Genomic DNA, 23,542 nt, shown 5'->3' with positions numbered 1-23,542 from the left:
ATGATACTATTTCAAGAAGATATATATTCCAGTATTTTTAAGGAGAATATTTCATTTTCTGTGAAAACAATACATTATACTTTTTCAAAACTTCAACCTTTAGAATGACTGAGGTTTATTTAATGATTTAAGCTATTCAGTGCTTGATATAGGTAGGGATGATTTTTTTCCTTTATAGAAATATGCTGAACGTGTAAAGGAGAAAATTGCCAGGACCTATAAAGCACATGGTTGATTTCAAGTATATGGAAGGAATTAGATATGTATGTATATGGGAAGGAAGTAAAAAAGAAAAGAAATGGTCCTGTAAAGAGGATAACAGATGGTTCCATTTGATCAGAAACCTGGCTAGAATTTCTTTGCAATCACTTTTTGATAATTTCTAAGAATTATTTCTTTGGTTTATTTAGCTTGTGGATACTAATTTTCTCATTTTCTACATCACTTACTGAATGTTTGACTTAATTAAAGGGTAAGACAAGACATCTGTTGACTATCTTTGATATTTATAAATAACTAGACATAATATAGTATGAAGATACTAAATTAGAAGAAAAGAAAAATGTGATAAGAAGGCAATGCCACTTGTTAAATTTACTCTTTTCTGCTTCCCTGGGTGATATATCATGGAAAGGTTGTCTGAGCTGTCATTGTGGCATCACTAAGAGGATGTACACAACATCTTCCATTCAAATTACCTTTCAAATCAATCACCCTCATCAGGCTGCTATCTTCATCTGATGGCTGTAGGACAAATGTTTTGGCTTATAGGTAGGAAATGTTAGCATTTGAAAGAGCTCTGAGAAAGAAGGTTCAATGGTTAACTTTGATAAATTGTGTTAAGAAAGGACAGTAAATAATATGCTTGTTGAAATACTTCATGCAACTGTCTTGAAATTTCTGAAATAAAAAGGCTGCTCTATAATTTTTTGTTTTCCCCCCAAACTCAGTAAAAAACGTGTCCCTGAAAAACCCGGAACAAATACTTACTGGGTTCTCCCAGAGATGTATTGTTAAAAAATGCACTAACATTGCACACCCATGTTTTGGCTGTAGAACTCTCTTCTGAATCTTAAATTACTTAGTTTATCTGAAAGACTGTGAATTTTCCCACTAGTGTGTGTGTGTGCTTGTGTGTTTGCAGAAAAGCATGAAGTAAATAGCTCAGATGGCATGAAGGTTTGTGTTATGTTCCAGTTAGATTAAACTATAAATCAGAAGCGGGGGTATTTTAATAACACATTAAATTGTCCCTATGCCCTTAGTACTACATAATTGTGAGTTAAATAACAGCTTCAAATATTTTCTGTGGTATTCTCATTTTTTATACAGTAGCTTTTTAAACATGATAAATGATACTCAGCTTCAAATGCATGGTAAATACAGCATGCATATTACCAATACACATTTTAGAATTTTCTAATCTTGCTTTAACACATATGGTATTATCAATTACTTACACTATTTTAACATAATGTAACATTTCTTTAAAATGACATACAATTTATACTAGATGTCACTAGCCCCTAGACTACCTTGGCACATATTTATATATTTCAGCTACAATTTATCACTTTGTGAAATACACTTTGTGTAATTGAAAATAATGACACAAAAATCATCTACTCTTATACACTGGTAGTATGATATACTATCCTGATAGCTTAGTGTACTATATGAAGTCAGTCTGCAGAGCCATGCCTTTGAAATATGATTTAAAACAGAATTTATAATGTCGCAGAATTACATAAAACTGTGTGAAATTGTGCAGATAATCATTTAAATCTCCCTACATGAAAAGATAATTGCTCCAGAAATTAACTGTACCTGGGGTTCATTCATTTGGTCATGGCTAGTTTCTTATATAGTGATGATTTGATATTAGAGCTAATTAAGATCAGGTCAGAGTTGCTGAAGGTCAGACATTAATGCACAGGATCATTGAAATGATAATTATAAACAGATTAGGAAGCTACGGTCTTTTATAAGGGGTTATTAGATAATTACTGTGAGAGTGTACGGCTTACTGTAATAATGGATTATCGACTACTTACAGCGTTTTAAGGGTGAGAGTATATTACTTCCTCAAGGACTAAAAGGAATAATGTTGTTGGAACTCAGGGCTCTGTAAATAAAATAGCACCAATTGCTTTTCAATTTTCTTCTAGAGAATATAAACTGCATCACTTTATCTCCATGAGACTTTAAATATTTTTGTAGTTGGAAAGGTCCTTTACTATTTCCCCCCGCCTTTCAGAGAAGAAAGAGGAAAATGAATTTTAAAAATAAGGATTTTATTCTGTTTTAAATACACAGCTAAGGCTTCCAGAAGCTTTACCAACAGCAATAGAATGAGAACAATAAACATTTTACGATGATTCAGGGAACAGGAAAAGATTAACCTGAAACTCACTGATGTAACAATTGCACACTTCCTTCTCTTATTGCTATAACTTTTATTCTAACATACCCTTTCACAAATAAAACCCCAACAATATAAATAAATAAATAAATAATAAATAAAATAATTTTTGTATAGCTGTAGCACACCTTGATCTACTACTGGTTGAAGTCCATTTCATTTGGAGCTTTGTGCATCAGAGCATGACCTATAAGTCCGTAAGGGGGAAGAGGGCTTGAAAAGAGCTTCTGGAAAGATAGCATCATTTAAATGCTGCAGAAGACACTCACAGACAGGTTCCAAAAGTGGCTAGTGTAAAGGAAAAGGAAAGTCATTCATGCCACCTATGGTGACAGTGACTGTACGACCAAAAAAGTAAAACAAACATGAGGGACCCCTGTGTGGTCTCCTTTGAAAATAAGACTGTTTTTATTGTGTAGTCCTTCTATGCAGAACAAAAGAGGTAACCTTTGGAGAGAAAGTACTTTATTCTCTTGGACAAAAATTGCAATACATAATAGCAATGTTGAGCTGTAGATGGAAAAGGTTGTATTTAGCCCAATCTTTTCTACAGAGGGAGAAACAAGACACATGAATATGTGGCTTCCCAGCTGGGTCACACACGTTGTTGTAGAGAAGACTGGAAAGGCTTCAAGGGGGCTGCTTGGCATTGGCATTGGGGGAAGCTGACCACTTATACCCGAGAGCCCTGAAAATATTTCGGCACCTAGAGAACAGAAAGGGGTCTTTCCTTGCCCATAACTATGAGAAGAGATCTCCACCATCTAATTCATCTCAGTTCTTTCTCCATCAATGGTAATAGGAGGACTGTTATTTCCTACTATGCCTTAGGATATGCTGCAATACTGGGCCAATATTTCAGCACAGGAGACAGGAAAGTCCCCTCTCTGAATCTTGGAAAGAAGCAAGCTGGGAGGAGCTCTGAGTGATTATTTTTCCACTTTTCCTAAGAGACAAAGGCATTCTAGACCTGTCTTATGGAGGCCAGAATCAAGCACTTCTGGCTGTCCTAAAAGCCATAAAAACCATCAGCCTTTGTTGGACGTGAACCAATCCCTGACCTCTGCTCCTCTTACATCCCCAAGTTCAGGCATCAATTTGACACATCCCATTGTCCCCCTCCCCTTATCTACCTAGTTTTACTTCTAAGAAAATGTAAATATCATTTAGTAAATAAAGGCAAGTATTAATAATAATTTGACGTTTAACCTAACTTTGGCTAAACTACAGGCCCAATCTACCCTGCTAAGAAATATGTACGTCAACAATGCTCAAATAATTCTGTTTTCATTTGCGTATGTCTGAGGGCAGCCTGTCCTCTATCTTTTCAATCCATGGGTGTAAATCTTGCAGTGTCGCCATATAAACACGAGAGTCAACCAAACCTGTTTGGCTACTATCCTCATCTTCTATTGAGCATCTTGGGGCTGCTTGGAGCAAGGGGTGAAGGAAATGGGTGGAGCCAGACTCTTTTCAGTGGTTCCCAGTGACAGGTCAAGGGGCAATGGGCACAAGTTGGAACATAAGAAGTTCCATTCAAATACACGGAAAAACGCCTTTACAGTTTGGGTGACAGAGCACTGGCACAGGCTGCCCAGGGAGGTCGTGGAGTCCCCTTCTCTGGAGATTTTCAAAACCCGCCTGGATGCAGTCCTGAGTAATGTGCTCTGCGCAATCCTGCTTTGGCAGGGGAGTTGGACTGGATGATCTCTACAGGTCCCTTCCAACCCCGAAAATTCCGTGATTCCGTGAAAAGTCTCAGGAATATATTACAGGTATAATAGCACCTCTCCTGGATGAGGGGGAGCATATCACTTTGCCCCCCTCATCTCTCCATGCTGGGGAGTAGCCTACACACCAGTCTGATTTCAACAGAATAACTCTTAAAACTGAATAAGTTCTGCACTGCCTGTGTGCATAAGATTTGCAAGTCTATATGAGAAAAAATGTGGCATATTAAGGTCTCAAGGATAACATCCCGTGCTATCCTTTTACACAGAAAGCTAATGTTTCTGATACAGAATAGCTATATTTATTATATTTAACACTGAACGATGAGTACTGATGTCCCACTGTCTTTGAAAGTTGCTGCACACTGAATATTTTACAGGTTTTCTTACTACACATTATGTCTACTTCTCATTTGCTACTCATTTTAAGCTTCCACTAAATTTGTTCAATTGATGAAAATGGCAACATACTGATTTTTTCTCTCTAGCTACCACTGCTGAAGTACTTTATAATTTACAGACTGTCATTTGCCTACTGCATATCAGTTGATTATAGCTGCTGAATTGTGATAGCTATGTGATAGCAACAAAACTCCATGCTATTTTTGATTTGTGTGTGCGTGTAATTCTGTAGTCAGATTTAAACAGCTCTAATGAAAAAATATGACTTTTCTTTAAAGGAATGATTCAGAACAAACCAGATATCTGATCTTTATCACGTAGGTTTTTTTTTCAGGGATTATTCCAAACATGTTTTAAAACAAAAGCACTTTACCTTAAAGGAGGAATCTAATTATAGCAGATATGTTAGATGAAGCTTTCTGCGTGTTTGTGAGTCACAGAGGCTTAATTGAAGAGCAACTTTTGTTTGTTGCTATTCAATCACTGAGACTACACTTTGTACAATGGAGGTGTTGAAAGAAGATTTACACAATCATAATGTTATACCATCTCTTTGTTCAGCTTTTGTGGAAGAAAATTACATACATCTCAACAGTTCTCGAAAGATTAAATCTACAGTTTAAATTTGCTATTTGAACCTTGTATTCAAAACAGCATTCCACAATTAGTGAGCCATGCTGTGTGGCCTGGGGTTAAGTTAAGCAGGAGACAGGGTGAGGGGTGCCCAGAACCAGTGTTTTCGGAGAGGGTGTGTAAATAATGGTGCTTTGATATTGCAGTTCTCAGCCTACACAGGGCTCATTCATATGTGTCCGTTTTTGACAGTTGTGCAGGTCAGAAAAGATTCTTTTCTGTGGGTGAAAAGTGGCAGCACTTAGGAACAGCATTACTGCCTGTCAAAGAAGAGAAGAAAATCCTGGATGTTCGGATCTTCCCTGTCTTTCTTGCCTTGCATGAATGATAGTAAGATGGCCATGGAGAGATAGAAAAACAACTCTCTTCGAAGCTAAAAAAAAAAAAAAAGCTGAATATTCACCACAACTTGCAGGCCCTAAAATACTATTGACCATATGTCAGTTTTATCTGTTTATAGCCAGTGAAGGCTGGAGAACACTTTTCATCAGACATGAGGGAAGCCGGGGCGGAGGAAGAGGAAGGGAGAAGCGGGAGCAGAGAGGCACTTGCAGACAGTGAAATCTTAAAAGGCATTCAGGAACTGCATATGACACTGACTGCTTCTGGAGGATATCAGAAGATCTGACAAAAATCTCTGAAAAACAATACATTTTATGTCTTTAGAGTGGGTGCACAGACAATAGTTTATTTTTACCTCTAATATTTATTTCTATTAATAAGGTCTTGGCATTACGCTATGTCTTTAATAGACATTGCACACATGATTTACGTACTTGTTTATAACTCGTTACCGTTGATACATGTAATCGAAAGGCTCTTTTGTTATAATGCTGAGGTATTTGTCCTATTTCAGCAATAGTAAAACACCTGTAAAAGTACCCCTGTGCATGCTTGAGTTTGTGAGAGTGTGTGTGTGTATATAAATATGCAAAATATATATATAAAATTTGTGTCTAGTGTGTGCGTGAGTAGGTATATATTTATATAAAATGTTTTCCTGAGTATTAAAAGTCCAGACAGAGTTTAGGGTCTGCCCAAATAAGGGATAGTAGGCAATTTCTCTATGCCCACAGCACCACCAGGAAGCAATTCCAAAGCCCACTTCGCCCATTCATTTTTTTGCTGTAGGACAATGTAAGTCGGAGAGAGGTTTGAAGCACTGGTTGAGAAGGATTGCCTTTTCTCCTTTGGACCCAACAGGATACTTACACCCGCTAGCTACTGTACTACAGCAAATAATGTTGACACCACAAAGCATTCAAAACACACGAGTAACACCCTCAAATAAGATTTCAAATTAATCCCCTTCTGGGATTTTTCCCTGATTTCAGTTTTGTGGTTTTTTTTTAACCTATTGGCTTCGTAGTTTTTGCACAAATATTTCCACTGGCATGATGTTGAGAAGATTTTTTTCTGTTCTTGAAAATGAAATTCATAATGTATTGTGTTGGAAGTTTGAATATGGATGAACGAATGGAGACTGAGATTTAGGACAGTAAGAGGAGGACAGAAGTAAAAGGGGACAAGAAGGAAGATATAGGGAGAGGAAAATAGCTGAAATAGGCTGGGAATGTAAGATAAAAGAGAAAAAAAAAATTGGAAGTGCAGAGCAACCTACTGAAGTTAGGCAAAAAACATATACCTGAACTTGTAAATATTCTTCGGAGATCTACATCATTTTACAGTCACTGAGCAGCAGTGTAAACTATCAAGCCAAATGTACCTGTCTACATACCACCACCTATTTGTCTAGTCTTTCTCTGACAAGAGAAGCACCAGCACATTAGCATACTGTACTTTTGCTCAAGAGATCATTTGGATTTCTTTTCATGATTTTTTAATTTTTCCCTCCAATGGAAAAATGTTATCTTGTCAAAACTGTCAACATTTATTTGCAAGCATGGATTTACATGGAATGATTTTTAGAATGTATAAAAAATATTCATGTTCAAAAATAAAATGAAAAAATCAAGGGTTTTTTTTTCAAAATTACTACTGTTAAGAAATTTGCATTAATTCAAAAATTAAGCATTAAAAGTATTTTAATTCATGCCATCTCAATTATTTTTTGGGTTAGGGATTTCAGCTTTCAAGGTACATGTAGGATGTGAAACTTTTAAAATTCTCAGAGGATGGAGAATTTTTTTCTGGTTACCCCTCTAAGCGTTAAGTCAGCAAGGTGTCCAGAGAAAAGAAAATCTGTAGCCATTGTCCAAAATGGAAGATAATAAATTCCTGATAAATTCCTGATTGTACCAGGGCATTGGGGTATGAAGATCCTAGCAGGAGCTCTGCAGAAAACTTAAAGGAGGTAAAGTGTGAAAGTTGTGACTCATAAAGACATATGTTCTGCTTTTAAAGAGGAAAAATCACCAATAGTCCCCTTCTCTTATCCAGCCTCTCTTTTCCATGGGAAGAAGGAAGTGAAGTTCCTGTTAGATCCCCTACTTCTTTGTGTTTAGTAAATGGCCAAGCAACAACCTTCAGGATTTTTAGCTTACAATTTTGTCCTCCTTAGTCTCCTGGCCTGTCTTTCAGGAGCAGTGGGAAATGAAAAACCATTGGTAAAATATTGTATTATTAACTCTTTGGCTAACAGACTTATCTGCATTCTCCAAAAACTCTTGTAAGGATTTTCATCGTCCAGTCCATGTTTTTGTATCTGTCTGCTATAAAGCTGAAGCACATGTAAGAGATTTAGAAATATTCAAACCTCAGTGCTGTTCAAGGTATACATCTAAGGAGGGTGTAAGCTTCCCTTAATGCCATTATATCAAAAAGTGAGAGGAAGGTACAAAAGAACGAGCATCCCCTCAGAAAGAAGTTCCACTCCCTCAAATCTTACAGTTTTACAAGATGAGGCTTTGGGTAGGGAGGATGGATAGGTGCATCCTCACTACATGGTGCTAGGTAACTGGGAGAAATCCCTGGTATAGTGACACCAGGGAGAGATTCCCTGATGTAAGCATGATCCAGGAAAGAGTTGTGTTGAGAAGGATCTAAGTATTTCTGGATCATTAGATTCCTCAAGTGCAAATTTTGTACCTGAAGGTGATGTTCCCTTGTCTCTCTAGCCATTTCCCAATTATTCTTTTCAGCACATACATACCTATACCTACTGGTAGTTGCAGTCTTCAGGACAACCGTTTTTAGCTCCATACACACTTTTATCTCCAGTTTAAAATCTTTACATAAAGGGATACAAATTCTAAATACCCAAGTTTTCAACAAACGATATGTTTGTTCTCCTTACACCATCATTTACTCCTATCTCAGGAAACTGAGACATTGTAGAATTACCTTTTTACAATGAATTCATTTTATCTTTTTTCCTGTGCTCTATCTGTTTTTTGCAGTTACTGATTATCATCCATTTAGGTCCAGATACCCCTGATAATTCCTGCTTTGTTTTCCACAACATAATGCATCCAACAGGACAGTAAGAGAAAACCATTCACAATAAATATGCACTGAGCAGGCATCTGTGACTGTCAAAAAAGTGTGGTGCTGCCAGGTGGAAGATTCCTTCCATCTGTTCATCAGCAACCAAGGGTAAAATTTATTTTTGGATGGGTCAGAGACAAAAAATATTAGTCAACAGATGACCAAAAGTGATAGATGTTCTTTTGCCTGTCACCTGAAACGTAATCCAGCTTGGCATCCTTTTCAGTGCAGCAGGGTAACCCAGACACATGCACAAGTTGAGTAAAGAATCACCTCGTATTAGGCAGGAAAAGACACTGAGGACAGATGGGCTACTGAAACATCTAAGTTGCTTGACTCGAGAGTGTTTATATGCGTGTATGGAGGGCTCTGTTACTATGGGATTGATGGATTGGTATCCCATTGTGACAGTAGGCTTGTGCATCTTTTCCTTAAAAATGAAGTAAGACAGTCTTGTCTTCTGAAAACAATCATAAGCTGGGAAATTTAAATTCAGAAATCAGGTACAAAAAGTTAGTTATTCATGTGGCAAAAAAGGATAAACCCCGTTTGTTTACTGACAGTGTCATACTCATCAAGTAGATGGGAAACGTGACTGGATTTCTGCCCTCAGCTGAGAGATGCTAACCTAGGATCCTAACCTAGGTGCCTAACCGCTACAAATTTATATTTGCAGAATCATTAATAACTGCTTGTGACTCCATTTTAACTCCTGGAGAAGAAAGGTTTAATAAAGCAGGTAGATAAGGAATTTTGGTGCTGATTTTTAATTTTATTAGAACCCTACAAAATACTTATTCTCTCTCATATGCATAGTAAGGAATTTCAAGAGTTCTAAAGATGGTCAGATCTTCTTTTGCATTTCTCCCAACTCCACTGACTTTCATGCAGAAAATTAACTTTATGCATTGAATGGACTGATTGAAGTAAATATATGTTGAATGAAAAAACAGAACAGTCCAGTTTGTGGTTTTCGTTTCTTTTATTATTATTTTTTAAATTATTAGACCTAGAATGACTTCCAAATGTGGTGTATCTTATTTGTTAAGGTACATGATTTTTTTTTTTTTTTAAATTAGAATTTTCCAAAAAAAGGACTAATCCTGCTCTCGTTTGAAGGAGATGTTTTCTGTTTTTCTGTTTCTGACTAATCTCACACCTCAGTAGAAAACTTTGGAGCATATAAAGCCAGAAAAACATAGTGATAAGTTACACTTTTTTCACTTTCAAAGGCCATAAAACTATATTTTGGGACAATCATTACACAAATGTTCAGTTTCCCTGAAATAGAATTCACTCTTGGCAAGCCATTCACTACTGCTCTCCTTTCTTTAAACTGTTAGAAAAAGTTGTTTTATTTCCACCTCTTTATTTTCATTCATGACAAAGCTGAGTTCCAAATATAAGTAAATTCTATGCCTATCTAAAAGTCTCTTGATATTTTGATGAAAATAAGAGATTGATTCTTCTTCCCTGTCTTGACTAAGTCAGTGCTCACTGCTCAGTGTAACAAATCTTAAGGTTAACCTCAACAGAAGTCAATCAATACATCTTTATTATTCTGTGTATGTGTGTAAAACATCAAAGACTAACTGACAAGAGAGAGCTAACATTTCATTTCTAGGACAAGAACCCGTGAAACCTTACGGTATGGTTAATAGCTGAATCTTAAATAATTTTCATCTCTTATATTTCAGTGTCTGAAGAGCTCAAAAAGTTGAAGTACGTATATAAAATGAAACAGAAAAAATATGAGTGCAGGCAAAACGAAACACCTAAAAAATCTGGGTAAATTTATAGAACTCTTATAACCATCTTTCAGCATGAGGATCTTCATTATATTAGTGACCTTTTGTGAGCGTGTGCTTCTAGGCAATATTTACTTAATTTAGGTTGGTTGATTTTCTTTTTTGATGAAATGTGCATTTCAGAAACATCTCTAGTTGGTTCAGAGGAAGAAGTCAGTCTCAAATGCCTGCTTTCAATTCCTGTAGTGTATTGTACATATATGTACAGTTGAAAGAACAGTTTTCCAAACTCATGAAAAGATGCTGACAAATTTTGGCACTTCAAAAATCTTGTCTAGTAAAATATATACCAACTGTCTATGTTAATTTGGTATGTCATTAGCATGATTTCATAAGAAAATTACTCTATAAATAAGTAGATTTAATAGGAGCATTATTACATGACAAAAATGTAAACTTTTTTCCAATCATATTTAAGTATTTACATAAAATCGTTACCTTGTACTTTCCCTAATTCCCTTTTCAAACTGTATTTAAACATTAAAAATAACATTGTTAGACTGTTTTTTTTTTATTATAAGAAACTAAAGTTACTGTGAAAATAATTGAAAAAAGATGTACTTAAAGATTGAGAATGTTGTAGTCACAACGTCAGCTCTTTTGGAGTTACCTGTTCCTACAGAGATTTCTGACATCAGCCTTTAGTATTTACATTATATAACATCTATAGTCAAATCTGAGACTTTGCCAGGATGAAGCAGTTGGCCTAGTGCTATACAGAATAGAATTATTCAACTGAAGCTACAGAAGACTCAACTTCACGCCTTCAGTCCAGACTCCTCTACCCTCCCCACCCCCACCCCAAGCCGTGCAAGGGGGACAGAGGATGGGGGTTATAGTCAGTATGTAACAGTTTCCTTCTTCTGCTCTGTCTTCCTCACACTTTTCCTCGCCTCCAGCGTGTGCTGTCCACAGGCCACAGCTCCTGTCAAGAATATCCACCTGCAGGTCTTCCACTGTCTGCAATTAGTAGTCTGCAATTAGCACCTCCTCCTCTTTCTTCTTTGACCTTAGCTTTCCCTCTGCTGCTTCTCGCTCTGTTTTTTCCCCCCTCCTTTGCCTGCCCAGCATTTTTTGTCCTGTCTTAAATACACTTTCTCAGAGGCGCCAACAGTTTGGCTGCGGGGCTGGGCCGTGCCCTGTGGTGGGTCAGTTGGAGCCGGATGGAACCATCTGGAATCCATTGTGTCTGGTGTGGAGCAGCCGTGGCCAGTCCTTACAGGGGTCCCCCAGCAGCCCCCCACAGCCAGTGCCTGGGCATTTCCTTCCCATACAGAAAGACATTCATAAAAAGATACAGCATATGAGAAATACCAAAGAATGTGCGTCTGGTCCAGTGTAGAAGAGTAGTCTTGCAATCATGTAGGATCCATAGATTGGATTGTGTTTGTGTAAATATCTAAAAGATAATTAGAAATAAAGCAATTACAGTTTGCCAAGCACCAGAAGTCCGCCTACTGTGTATCTCTTGAAAGCTTTACATTTCTCTGACTTTGTGGCATGACAGAGAAGAGGGACCTATGGAAGAAAAGACACTGGATACCTGCTGACAAAGGACAGGGCACTGAGCTTGTTCTGTGGTAAACATCATAAACTAAAACAGATCCTTGCAGTTGAAAAAATTTCTAGTGCCAGCAAAGTATGCCCAGACTGTGAGAACAGCATAATTGCCTATAAAGATTTTTTTTCAGAGTGCCTATGGAAAGCATGTCAGCAGAAGATGAATTCAGAATTAACTTTTGAGCAAATGGATCCCTAGAACCTGGTCATTACATGAGAAGAAGCTCACACAAAATCTACCAGCCTTAGTGTCAGAGGAGTGGAAACTGGTAGACAAAAAATTTTAAAAGGTCTGCAAAGAATGATCTAGGCGCCTATAAGTTCAGAAAAAGCAGAAACAAAGGTGGCAAAGTTTCAGGAGATCTTGTGATACTGAATGACAGTGGTAAAATCATAGAATGATAGAATACTAGGTTGGAAGGAACCTCAAGGATCATGGGGTCCAACATTTCTCAGCAAAAGTACGGTCTAGAGAAGATGTCCCAGCACCCTGTCCAGCTGGATCTTAAGTGTCCAATGTTGGGGAATCCACAGCTTCTCTGGAGAGACTATTCCAATGGCTGATTGTTCTCATTGAGAAAAATTTTCCTCTTGTGTCCAGTCAGAATCTCCCCAGGAGTAACTTATGTCCACTACCCCTCCTCTTTTCCATGGGATTCCTTGTAAAAAGGGAGCCTCCACCTTCTTTGTAGCCACCCTTTAAATACTGGCACACGTTGTTGAGCTGTCTCAGCCTTTCCTCTTATGGCAGGCTTCCAGTCCTTTGATTGAGGGCCCTTCTCTGGACCCTCTCCAGCCTGTCCACATCTTTTTTGTATAGCGGAGACCAAAACTGAACAGCGTTCCAGAGAGGGCCTGACAATCCCTGAGTAGAGTGGGATAATGACTCCTGTATCTCTGCTGGTGATGCCCTTGTTGATGCAACCCAGCATCCTGTTGGCTTTCTTTGCTGCAGCAGCACACTGTTCACTCATACTGAGCTTGATGTCCACGAGGACCCCCAGGTCCATTTCCACAGAGCTAGCTGGGTAGATCCCAGCCTGTGCTGCTCTCCTGCATTATCTTTTCCTGGGTGCAAGATGTTACTCTTGTCCTTGTTGACCTTAATAAGGTTCTTGTTAGTCCTCTTCCAGCCTATCCAGATGTCCGCGCAGTGGGGGTCTCCCTTCCCAAGTGTCCACTTGCCCCCTCAGTTTGGTATCGTTGGCAACCTTCATCAGGGTACACTTGATCCTATCATCCAGATCACTCAGGAAGATATTAAACAGCATTGGGCACGGGGCCCAACAGCGCTGGTAAACACAGAGGTGAAGAATGTGTTGAGAATGTCTGCCTTTTCAGCGTTGTTGGTGACTACTTCACCTCTCCTGTTTAACAGCAGGCCAATATTTTCCTTCTGTTTCTGCTTGTTGTTTATGTACCTGAAGAACCCTTTCTTGTAGTTTTCCATTTCTAACAGCATCTCTGCATGCCCTGTTAGTGCCCTTGTAGTTTTCAATGGGTATTTGTCTGCTTTTCCGTCTCTGGTACACCTAAAAGGGTAGAAGAAATACTGATAAATGACCAGTAAATTATATGAGGAAACATAAGCCTAAATGTACACACAGAGTGAGGGACCTGAAACTATAACCACTGAAGAAAGAAGTCTCAGAGTTATTGTGGACAGTGCTTTAACAACATTAGTTTAATGTTCAGTTCATCTGACAAATAGATGCCTAAGATGTGAAGGATTATTAGAAACAGAAGAGAAAATACAGGAAACCACACTGTAAATCTAATGATCTCACTTTTTAAAATATTGCATCCAGATCTATCTCTAGTTCTAGACACCATATTACACAGCAAAAGGAAACCATCAATGCTTTATGGCAGGAAGGATGATTCTGTGAATGCTGGTTGCCCAGTTTTTTGAAGGTAGGACATACGGTAGGAATTTTAGGTGAGATATGCCAAGCCATCTACAAAAGAGCTTTGTACAGCACAAGGTGGGATTTTTTTGTGTGTGTTATTTCCTTTTTGTTTACAAATTTGCACCTAAAATTCTAACTGTAAGTGTTGCTTAATGCATGTCTTTTTTTTTTTTTTTTTTTTTTTAACATTAAGCCAATTCGTTACTGTGGAAACAAGATTAATTGGGATAATTTGACAAATTAAAGCACATTATGGCTTAGAGATTCTAAATCAAAATAAAATGCCTGTGAAATGACTCTTGAAGAACCAGAGCCTCAAGACTAGGCCTGGGGAAGGTGCTCTGCAACAATGAGAAACGTTTTAGGAAAACAAGAGAGGAAATCCTTTGCTTACACACAGATCAACAAGAGCAAGATGTAAATAACATGGAAATGTTTATTTGCTTATACTGCCAACCAGAAAACACTGAGAACTGATATTAAATATTTTGCTATATCGAAAGTGTCAGCAGGTTTTCACCAATGACTTTGAGGGACCACAATATGCAGTTTCATTCTTCTAATCCTCGGGTAGATACTGTTTCTAATATCATAAGGGTGCAGAGGGCAACTGAGATATTTCAATATTTCACTAGAAAATGTGAATGGTGTACATGGTCCAACTCTAACCATTCTGTGATTCTATGATTCTATGGGCCCTGCCAACCCAACTCAAAAGCACAAATCTTGGATCTGCTCACTGAACAGAAAACTGGGGAAGCTGAGATGCTTGTATACGTGTTGTCTTGGCCACTTGATAAGTGAACTTTGATATGGAGCTAAATCCAGAACTGCTTCGTGTATGTCAGTCTGATCAATACAGAACAAAAATCATTAACTGTGGGTTCTGATTGCCAGAACTGCTGATGATAGGAAGTCAGAGAAAATAATTAAGGTCACTATTACAAGGTGGCTGAGAGCCATATTCCTAGCTGCTTCTACTACAGTAGCAAGAGGAAGCTTTTTTCACTAATCTAGATTTAGTGCAAATAGATGAGGACAGTGATGATGTTATAGGTCATTACAATTTTTTTACCGTGTTTAGAAAAAAATAAATGCATGGAAACCACTTAAAAGTTGGAAAACCTTAGACAAAAGCCAAATACATGTCCTTCACATCAGACCCAAATGAGGCTGTGACATCAAAAATGCTACAGTTTTTGACATGATATGATAATATGGGTCAAATCTGGCAAAAGAACACCTTTCTGATGCACAGGAAAATCTGATTCCCTGGAGAAAAGGAGGAAAACTAGTGGGAAAAGGAAAAGGTCTATGCCCTCGCGCTGGGTATCATTTTCACTTCCACAGATTAATCCCAAGTGAGGTGTGTGCTGTAGTATTGGTGCTGGACAGTAGAGGGCACTGCTTATTTGTTCTGAAGTGAAGGGGAAAACCGGCGCTCCTGAACGTATGTAGCTTCGTGGTGTACCCTGGCCCTGGGGCCATGCTGGGCTGTTGCAATCTTTTTCCTGTGCAGTCCTTTAAATTACCAGAAGTTGATGCACACTTCCATTGGGCAGGACAAATTGGTGATAAAAAAGAAAACCCTCTGTCTCCCACATCAGTATGTAATGTTTCTGCAGCTCCAAGGCATGCCTACAATCCCTTATAGTACTTGGATCAGTGTTGGAAAACAACGGACCTGTAATTTGCAACACAGCTTTTTTGAGGAATGAGTGTTCCTGCTTTTACATTGTCTTGGAGCAGAAACCAGCATGTACTCTCTACACAACCTTTGCAGGTGTTAAATATTGTTTCATTCATGTTCATTTTTTTCTTCCCTTGTCTAAAGGTGAATGCTTTAAGTTTTGACAACACAGACCTCATCTGAGAAACTGAGCTGATTCTCCTATGCAACTTTGGAAGCTAAAATGGTCATAGAACACGGCATATGACATGATTACAGTAGCACCATGCATTAGGGAGCACTTATTGCTTGAATCAGACCTACTGTAGCTGTTGCAACTTGGCTGGAATTAGAAAAGTTTAGGGTTTAGAGCAGAACTGAGGAAACTGGCAACGATGCTACATTTGTAAAGCTGTAAGTCTGGAAAACTCTTAACATACAAGGAAGACTGTGCTGTTGATGAGAATCTACACAAAACCTGAAAATTATTATGATCCTACTAAAGAAATGCATACTTTGGAAGAAGGACAGACATTATCTTCTGGCATTAACATAGATTCCAATCTAAAATATGTGATGGCTCCAGGAGAGTGGGTTCTGTTTTAAACATGAATAGTTGCAGTTGTAGGTGCCCTGTAGAACTGCACTCTTAGTGTTTTTTGCCAGACTGGTGAAAAAACCCAAAGCAATTTCCCAAAATCCCACATGTGTACACCAAATCAGGCTACTGAAGTTAATATGTGATAGTGTCTCTTTATTTGCTATATCTATCCTGTAGAGCAGTATCAAATGCATGCCTGCATTTAATTCTGTCTAAAGATCATGGATTTCTGTGTGGGTTTGTGTGAGAACAAAAACCTTATAGAATGAATAGTCCAATAACTGTTAAAAAATGCTGTGTATATTTGTATTTTGCAATCAGTACTTTTGAAGACTGATGTCCAGGATTCTCTGCAGGTAGCCCGGACTCCAGAATTGCCTGGATGGCATCACTACACTTGGAAAGATTGCTGGAGGTTATGAGAACACAGGCATCAGTTCAACTAGGCTTAAAATGTTGTCCAAATGTCTCTACAGAGAAACAGGTATGCCTTTCTTGAAGGGGAAGGAAGAGCAGAAAACAGTGTCTCAAACAAAAGTAGAACCTGATTTACCAATGATTTACCTGCAATTACATTCATTTCATGAATACCTGTGAAAATACACAGACAATTTCCTTATATTTAATGTCCTGGCTGGAAACTATATTCCACTTACACTGATTTGGAGTTGCTATAGGCATCGCTTCATGGATCCACATGTCCACCCTAGACTGCTGTCACCTAGTTCCTAAGGAAGAAAAAAAAATATCTTTGAACGTAGTCACCCAAGATCTTACATTATTTGATTCTGCATTCATTATACCTGTGATGACTGGAGGCTCAGATTGACTAGGATTTTTTTTTTTTACCAATAATCATAACCATTCTAAGAGAATCATTATATTTGTTGTCCAGAGAAAGTATTTTTGAAAAAAAGTATTGAGAGATGAATAAGTGCTTATTTGCATATTGGCTATACAAAAATGGAGATCTTGCTGAGGAAGAGACAGATTCAAAACAGCCATAGATAACTTGATGACAGTGTGAGCAAATAAGGACTCAGAAGGGTGGGGATCTGAATTATCATGGATTCCTTCTGCTCTCATATGACAAGAGTTATAGTCCAAGAACAATATATATGACAAAAAAGATCACTTTGAGTGCTTGTTCTTCATTAGGCACTTCACCAGAAGATTGCAATGCACGGGCAATTATTACATCGACAGAGTTTTAAATTTAAAGCTGCTTGCCTAACATGTCTAAATTATCAGAAAACAGGTGAAGCCCTGATAGTGGTATGCTTAAAAATGCTGAACAACTTGGTATAAGGTTCACTCTTCAATGTATCGTATGAAAGAACAGCTATGAACTAGTTATGTGGTGTGACATACTCATTTGCTCTGCTGAAGAGAAGAGAGGAAAAAATCTCTTGCAGCCTGATGAAATGTTAGATCAAAATTCAGACTCAAAGATAGGCATTGGTTACCACAACAGTATATTCAGATTTAAGGAACTCTAAACTCTTGTGTTACTTCCTAGCGGCCATTTGACATGCTCAATACCATGAAGTGATATAACGACCTGCTTTTTCCCAGATTCATGAAACCTCACAACTTGTAGTGCCAATCCATTTGACAGTGTAGCGCTTGAGTGTCCTGAATTAACCGTTATGATAAACGATTTCAGAAAAGGCCAGAAGTAGCTTTTATATCTATGTGCTGATTCACAGTTTTCAGAGAGAGAGAGTACGCACCATATATATGTATACTGTCTTCAAGCTAACTGAAAAGTGGAATACATCAGTATAACTTTGAAATAAGAGTTTACAGATGACTAACCCGAAAGGAAAACCTTCACTACAGACCTTCCTTCATTCGGCGTCTTCTGAATTGTTGTTTTGAGCAAAGGTCTAGTAGAGCTCTGCTAGAGCTTTGCTCAAAACAGCAATTCAGAAGATGCCAAGTGAATTTCTATATGGAAAGAGATGTGCTAAATATTGTTAGGTTATGGATGCCTAAGGCTAGAACATGAGTCCAGATGGCTGAAGTTCAACAGATGCCGCAGAACTACAGAACTTGCATAAATATGTGATGTCAGGTGTGGGAAATCAGAGTGACATTTGTCTGTGCAAGTATGAAAGCCCGAGTATTTTAGAAAAAATGGAGAACTGAGGGTCCCAGTCTTCTACAGTTGTGATTAAAAAAAAAAAAAGTAGTCCATGTTCTATGTCTATCCCATCAGATACCTACGGAATGTTTCTTGCAAGTACTTGCAAGATGTTTCAGAATATCTGTTGTAAAATATTAAAGATAGATAGTCTTTCTTATCTGCGATCTAATGGCTTTCTGAAGATTGATGTCGGAATAAGAAACATACCAAAAAGGCTACATAGTCTCTCAAAATACAACACAGCACTGCTGAAAAAATAGGGTTTCACAGTAGTGTTTTCCTCAGTAGAGAATGAATGAAAAATACATGCTTGTATCGTGAGAAAAGCCATGCTTTGGGTCCCATTATTTGGGACCTCCAGATGTATCAGGTGGCATAGCATGAAATAAAAAGCTAAATATCACATGTGTTTGGTGCCACCACTTTCCAGAAATAGATGATGCATATTTGTAATGAGAAACAATGGTCACATGCAATGGTGGTATCCTAAGAGATTGGTCCTGTGGTCAAATCAAGGCCTCATTGCACACAGACACATTTGGCAGGGAAGCAGCCAGCACTCCATCCAAATTCCATGAGGGAAAAATTACAAGAAGCTCTGAGAGCCTCAGGCAGAGAGCCAGAGCAGGTGGAAACAGCTGAGCCATAGGATGCATCACAACCAGAGCTAACGGACTCCTGACAACAGCAGCGCTGATGTGTGAAGGTGCCTCAGAGTAATTGAGTATCATTGTGTGTGTAATAGTTTGCTCTTTTTTAGGCAAACAAAACACAATTTCAGATTTTTTTAACAGAACAACCACCTCTATTAACATAATAGTAAAATTATTTGGAGAGTTTATGTTTGGGAGGCTCTGGTGGGCTGCCTAGCAGTGAGGAGTTGGATGCTGGTTAACTTCAGCATCTAGCCCTGCTGGGAAATTCCTAGGCTCCAATTATGGCATGACACACCTCCCTCACCACAAAACTCTATTTTAGGACCTTCACCAGAATATTTTTCTGTGCACTAGGTCTATACCTTGATTAAAATGAGATCACTACCTCCTTTTATCTTTGTGATATGGTCTTACATTTTGTTCCTTGTGAAGTTTGTGGTTTCATGTCTCAAAAATCCACCCATTTCCACTGCTGACAATCTTCTTCAGGAAAGTCTCCAGCTTCTCTAGAACTTCCTCTGTCCATTTGAGACCCTGCTTTTTTCTTTTGTTGGTCAGTCACCAAGAGGAAGAAATTATTTGCCTTTAGTGTCTATTGATAATTCTAAACTAAATATTCTAGATATTAAATTGGTGATAGATGATGAAAAAATATTATTGTCAAAGGCAATCTGATCAAAAATAGTTTGCTATACAGGCATGATATCTGAAATACAGTTTTCAATGTCTTTATAAAACAGAATGAAAATGCAGTTGTATTGATGTAAATAATATTTAATCTTCTTTCTAGAAAATGAGTTTCATCAGTGATGTTGGGTTTGTACTTTAGGCAGTAGCCACTACATTTGGAATCAATGACTACATATCTTGACTTTTGCCATTAGTTATAATAAAACAAATATGTATGGATTTTTTTTTTTACAGTGAACATTTTACAGGACATGAGTTCAACATATGTGTGTCTCCAGACTGCATGAGCATAATCCAAACATAAACCAGCACATTATCTCTGAAGTCTCACGTGTCCTTACTTTAAACTTTCCAGTTGGCTCTTGAAAAGTCTTGCTAAAAAAGAAATTTTGTGTACAAATAATTGGAAGAAAAATTAGGATTCTTTGTTCTTACCTCGCCATAGTTTAAAAATATTTTTTAAAATACAGGAAATTATAAGGACAGAACAAAATGCTGTAGATCCTCTGCTTTGACAAAAATGAAGACCCTTTGATGTTAATAAAAAAAGAATCACAGTTGTGGAGAAGTAGGCCCTCTAGCTGACAAAAAATAATATCTGACTAGAACTTTTTAGAATTCAGTTATTTTAATGAAAAAGCATTTCAGGTTGTCAATTGAAAGTTAAAAAACATAATGCCTTCTTCAATTTTTTACTTCTTTGTCTCCTTTCCCCCCACAAGAAAGCTGTTTTTCAGTGCTTGCTTTTTTAGAAATGTATTTGGATGTAGTAAAGTTATATATTTGTAAGTCATGAACATTTACATTGTACACATTTATTGAATGGCTAATTGTTCTGCTTAGATCCTGTAATGATTTTTTTCAAGGCTGAATCCTCCTTTTCTGTTGTGCTTTAATATTAACTGAAGCAAATTATGAGAATATTATCTGAATATGTATGGCAAGTCAAACAGCCACTAAGAGCAGGACAGCCAAGAAAGCTGTATAGAGAAGAGCCAGCATCCCTTATTTTTCTTGATGGAACCTTTTTGTGATTCTGTGATGCTTTCACAACCTCTGAATATCTGAAGAATTTAGGATTTTGTCAGATGTCAAATCTGCCCACTTCATAGCAAGGAAAACAGACAACTGCTTGAAAAAAGTATGGCATGAATGGCAAATGGTCTGGTAAAGAATGAAAATGTAATAATTTCTCCATAAATGTGATAGTTTAAGTAACTTCCATAAAACAGTTCTGTGCAACTGTTTATATCATTAAGCAGACATACATACGCGTGTACTTAAAACTGAGCTGTCTAAAGCAGCAGTTATTAAAAAGACAGAGCCAGACTCTTCTCAGGCTTGCAGAGCAAAAGAGGCAACTGTCACAAGTTGAAGCAAGGGAAATACTGACTACATATGAGGAAAAGAAAATTCACAGTGAAGGTAGTTATGCAGCGGAAATGGAGATTTTCTAAACCTGATTTGAAAAGGCCATGAACGACATGATATAACTCTGAAGTTAACCTTCCTAGATGATCTCCTGAGGTCTCTTCCTACCTTTTCTATGACATATGTACATAGGCCTACATAAATAAACATGTATATATATATGTGTATTCTATAAAATATCTATTACAATATGTTTTCTGCTGAAAATCCCAATAAAGAAAAGAAAGAGTAGGATCATCTGCCTAGAGTCTTTCAAAATGCTAACCTGAAGAACACTCTAAGGAAAAGAGATATGGAATCAAGAGATCAAAGGCATGAAGAAGCTACTGAAACATTTCAGATGCAGGTCTACATCAAGGAAGGAAAACAACCTTTTTATTGTTTTCTCTCAGTAAATTCTGTTTATTAAGGAATCACATGATAAAATAAAATAAAAAATGTCATTTTTTGTATTTATAGAAAAAGAAAAACCTATTTGGACAAGGCAGAGCCTAGAAAGACAGTCTGTCCTACCTCATAACCAAAACTGAAATTAAGCGATCAATTGTCTCCTTTTTAATTGCAGGCACTAAAGCACATTTAGGTGAATTTGGAAGATTTTTAATCTGCATTTATTCCTTCCTTCCCAAATAAAAAAAAATAATCTTAGAAATGTTTTTTGGATTTCAACAAGTTGGAATCTTGACCTTTTGGCTTAAAATCATCCTTTACAGTTCAGAAGATCAAAGTTCTGCAATTCATTCTGTGAACCTTTTTCTTCACTTATTTTTAATTGATCAGAAATTTTGCATCAGTTTGTTGCGAAATACTCTTGCTGAATCTCAAGTTTCTGCTACTGTGAGTACAACATTACTGCAAGAAAGTTTTGAAGAAAGCTTTTTCACTGGATGAAAGAATGATTATCTGTTCTGAAGTTGCCTTACTGAAACTTGCTACTCACACAATCTTACTCCTAAAAGGAATAAACATGCCACAATTCAAAAATATAAAAAAGCTGAATTTACAAGTGCTTAAGACTGACTCTTAAACAAAAGTTCCTGTATAGTCTTACACACATGCTGATAACATACAATTCTGCACCTCTTACGAGAGTAATGCCTCATTACCTGGGTGAAGACCACCTGAATGATGCTAGATTCAGGCAACACAGAGGTGGAAAGAGGGAAATATTTAGTAATAAAAATCACAACTAAGGCCATCTGTCCTGCAATTGTCAAGGCAGGAGACCGCCTCAGGCTCCTCCTGGGTTCTTCATCACTACCAGCTACCTGAATAGTAACAGCTGCTGCACTTTCTTTCATCTGTGGATAGTGAGGAGGCAGTATTCCAGCTTGTCAGATGCTATTGTGCCCATGGTGAGCCATATATTTTTTATCTTTTGATTCAGGGTATTACAGTAACACAGTTCACACGGGAATATGTTCCTATATATAGAAAAATTTCCAATGTTTTAACATTTAAATACAGTAGGTGCACTTCAACAAGCCACATTCTTTCTTTGATTAAATGCTGACTGTTCCTCAGTTATGAAATCAAATTTCAGGTCTTAGTTCTTGGTCTTCAAAGCTCTCAAGAGAGTGGATAAATTTAGCAATATAAACATTATAATCATAATAGGGCTGGAAGGTTACATGAAGAGATTATCTAATCCATCCTTCCTGCCAGAAGGCATAATCAACAAGGCCAGTATCACCTCAGGTATATATCGGTCCAAGCTATTTTTAAATATCTCCAAAGGAGGAGTTTCCCAGACTCCCCAGACAATCTGTTCCAATGCTTCGCTAACTTTGATCACTATAAAAAAAAATTCGTATTAGTAACCTAAATCTTCCCTGTTGCAATTGAAACCCATTATTTCCTGTACTATCCAACTTGAACGTGGAAAACAGATTTTTCCTTTCCTCCCTGCAGCAGCCTTTTGCATAGTTGAAGACTTTCCTGCCTTTCTATCTTAAATCTCTTCTTTGGGTTAAACAACCCTGACTCATCAGGTCTTTCCATATAAGCCTTCTCATCAGTCTCAGTGCTGTCTTTCAGACTCTTTTCAATTGGTTCAAAACTGAACACGGTGATGCAACTAAAGCTTTACTTTAACTTCTGAATAGAGGAATTAAAAAGTCTGAAATAATCACAAGTACAGACAAAGGAAATAATTTTTGCAGCTTAATTCTTATTGGATATTAGTAATGTGATACTTTCAAAAGACAGATGAAAAGATGTTATGAAAGTTGAGGTAATAAGAACGTGAACAAACATGGAAGGACACATTAGACAAAACATACCTAAAGGCACTACAAAACAGCTGGATCTGAAGTGTTTAATGAGAGGGCATAATCAGACATGGCACAAATAGCTGTGATCCTAAGAAAGGCTGTAGCCACAGTGATACTCATCCACAGTGAAACTCATTCACAGTGAAAGGGCAATAGTAAGG

This window comes from Charadrius vociferus, unplaced genomic scaffold (genome assembly GCF_000708025.1).
Source record: "Charadrius vociferus isolate BGI_N301 unplaced genomic scaffold, ASM70802v2 scaffold6, whole genome shotgun sequence".
NCBI classification, from domain to species: domain Eukaryota; kingdom Metazoa; phylum Chordata; class Aves; order Charadriiformes; family Charadriidae; genus Charadrius; species Charadrius vociferus.
The sequence above is the reverse complement of the archived record's forward strand: the minus strand, read 5'-3'. Positions refer to the sequence as shown.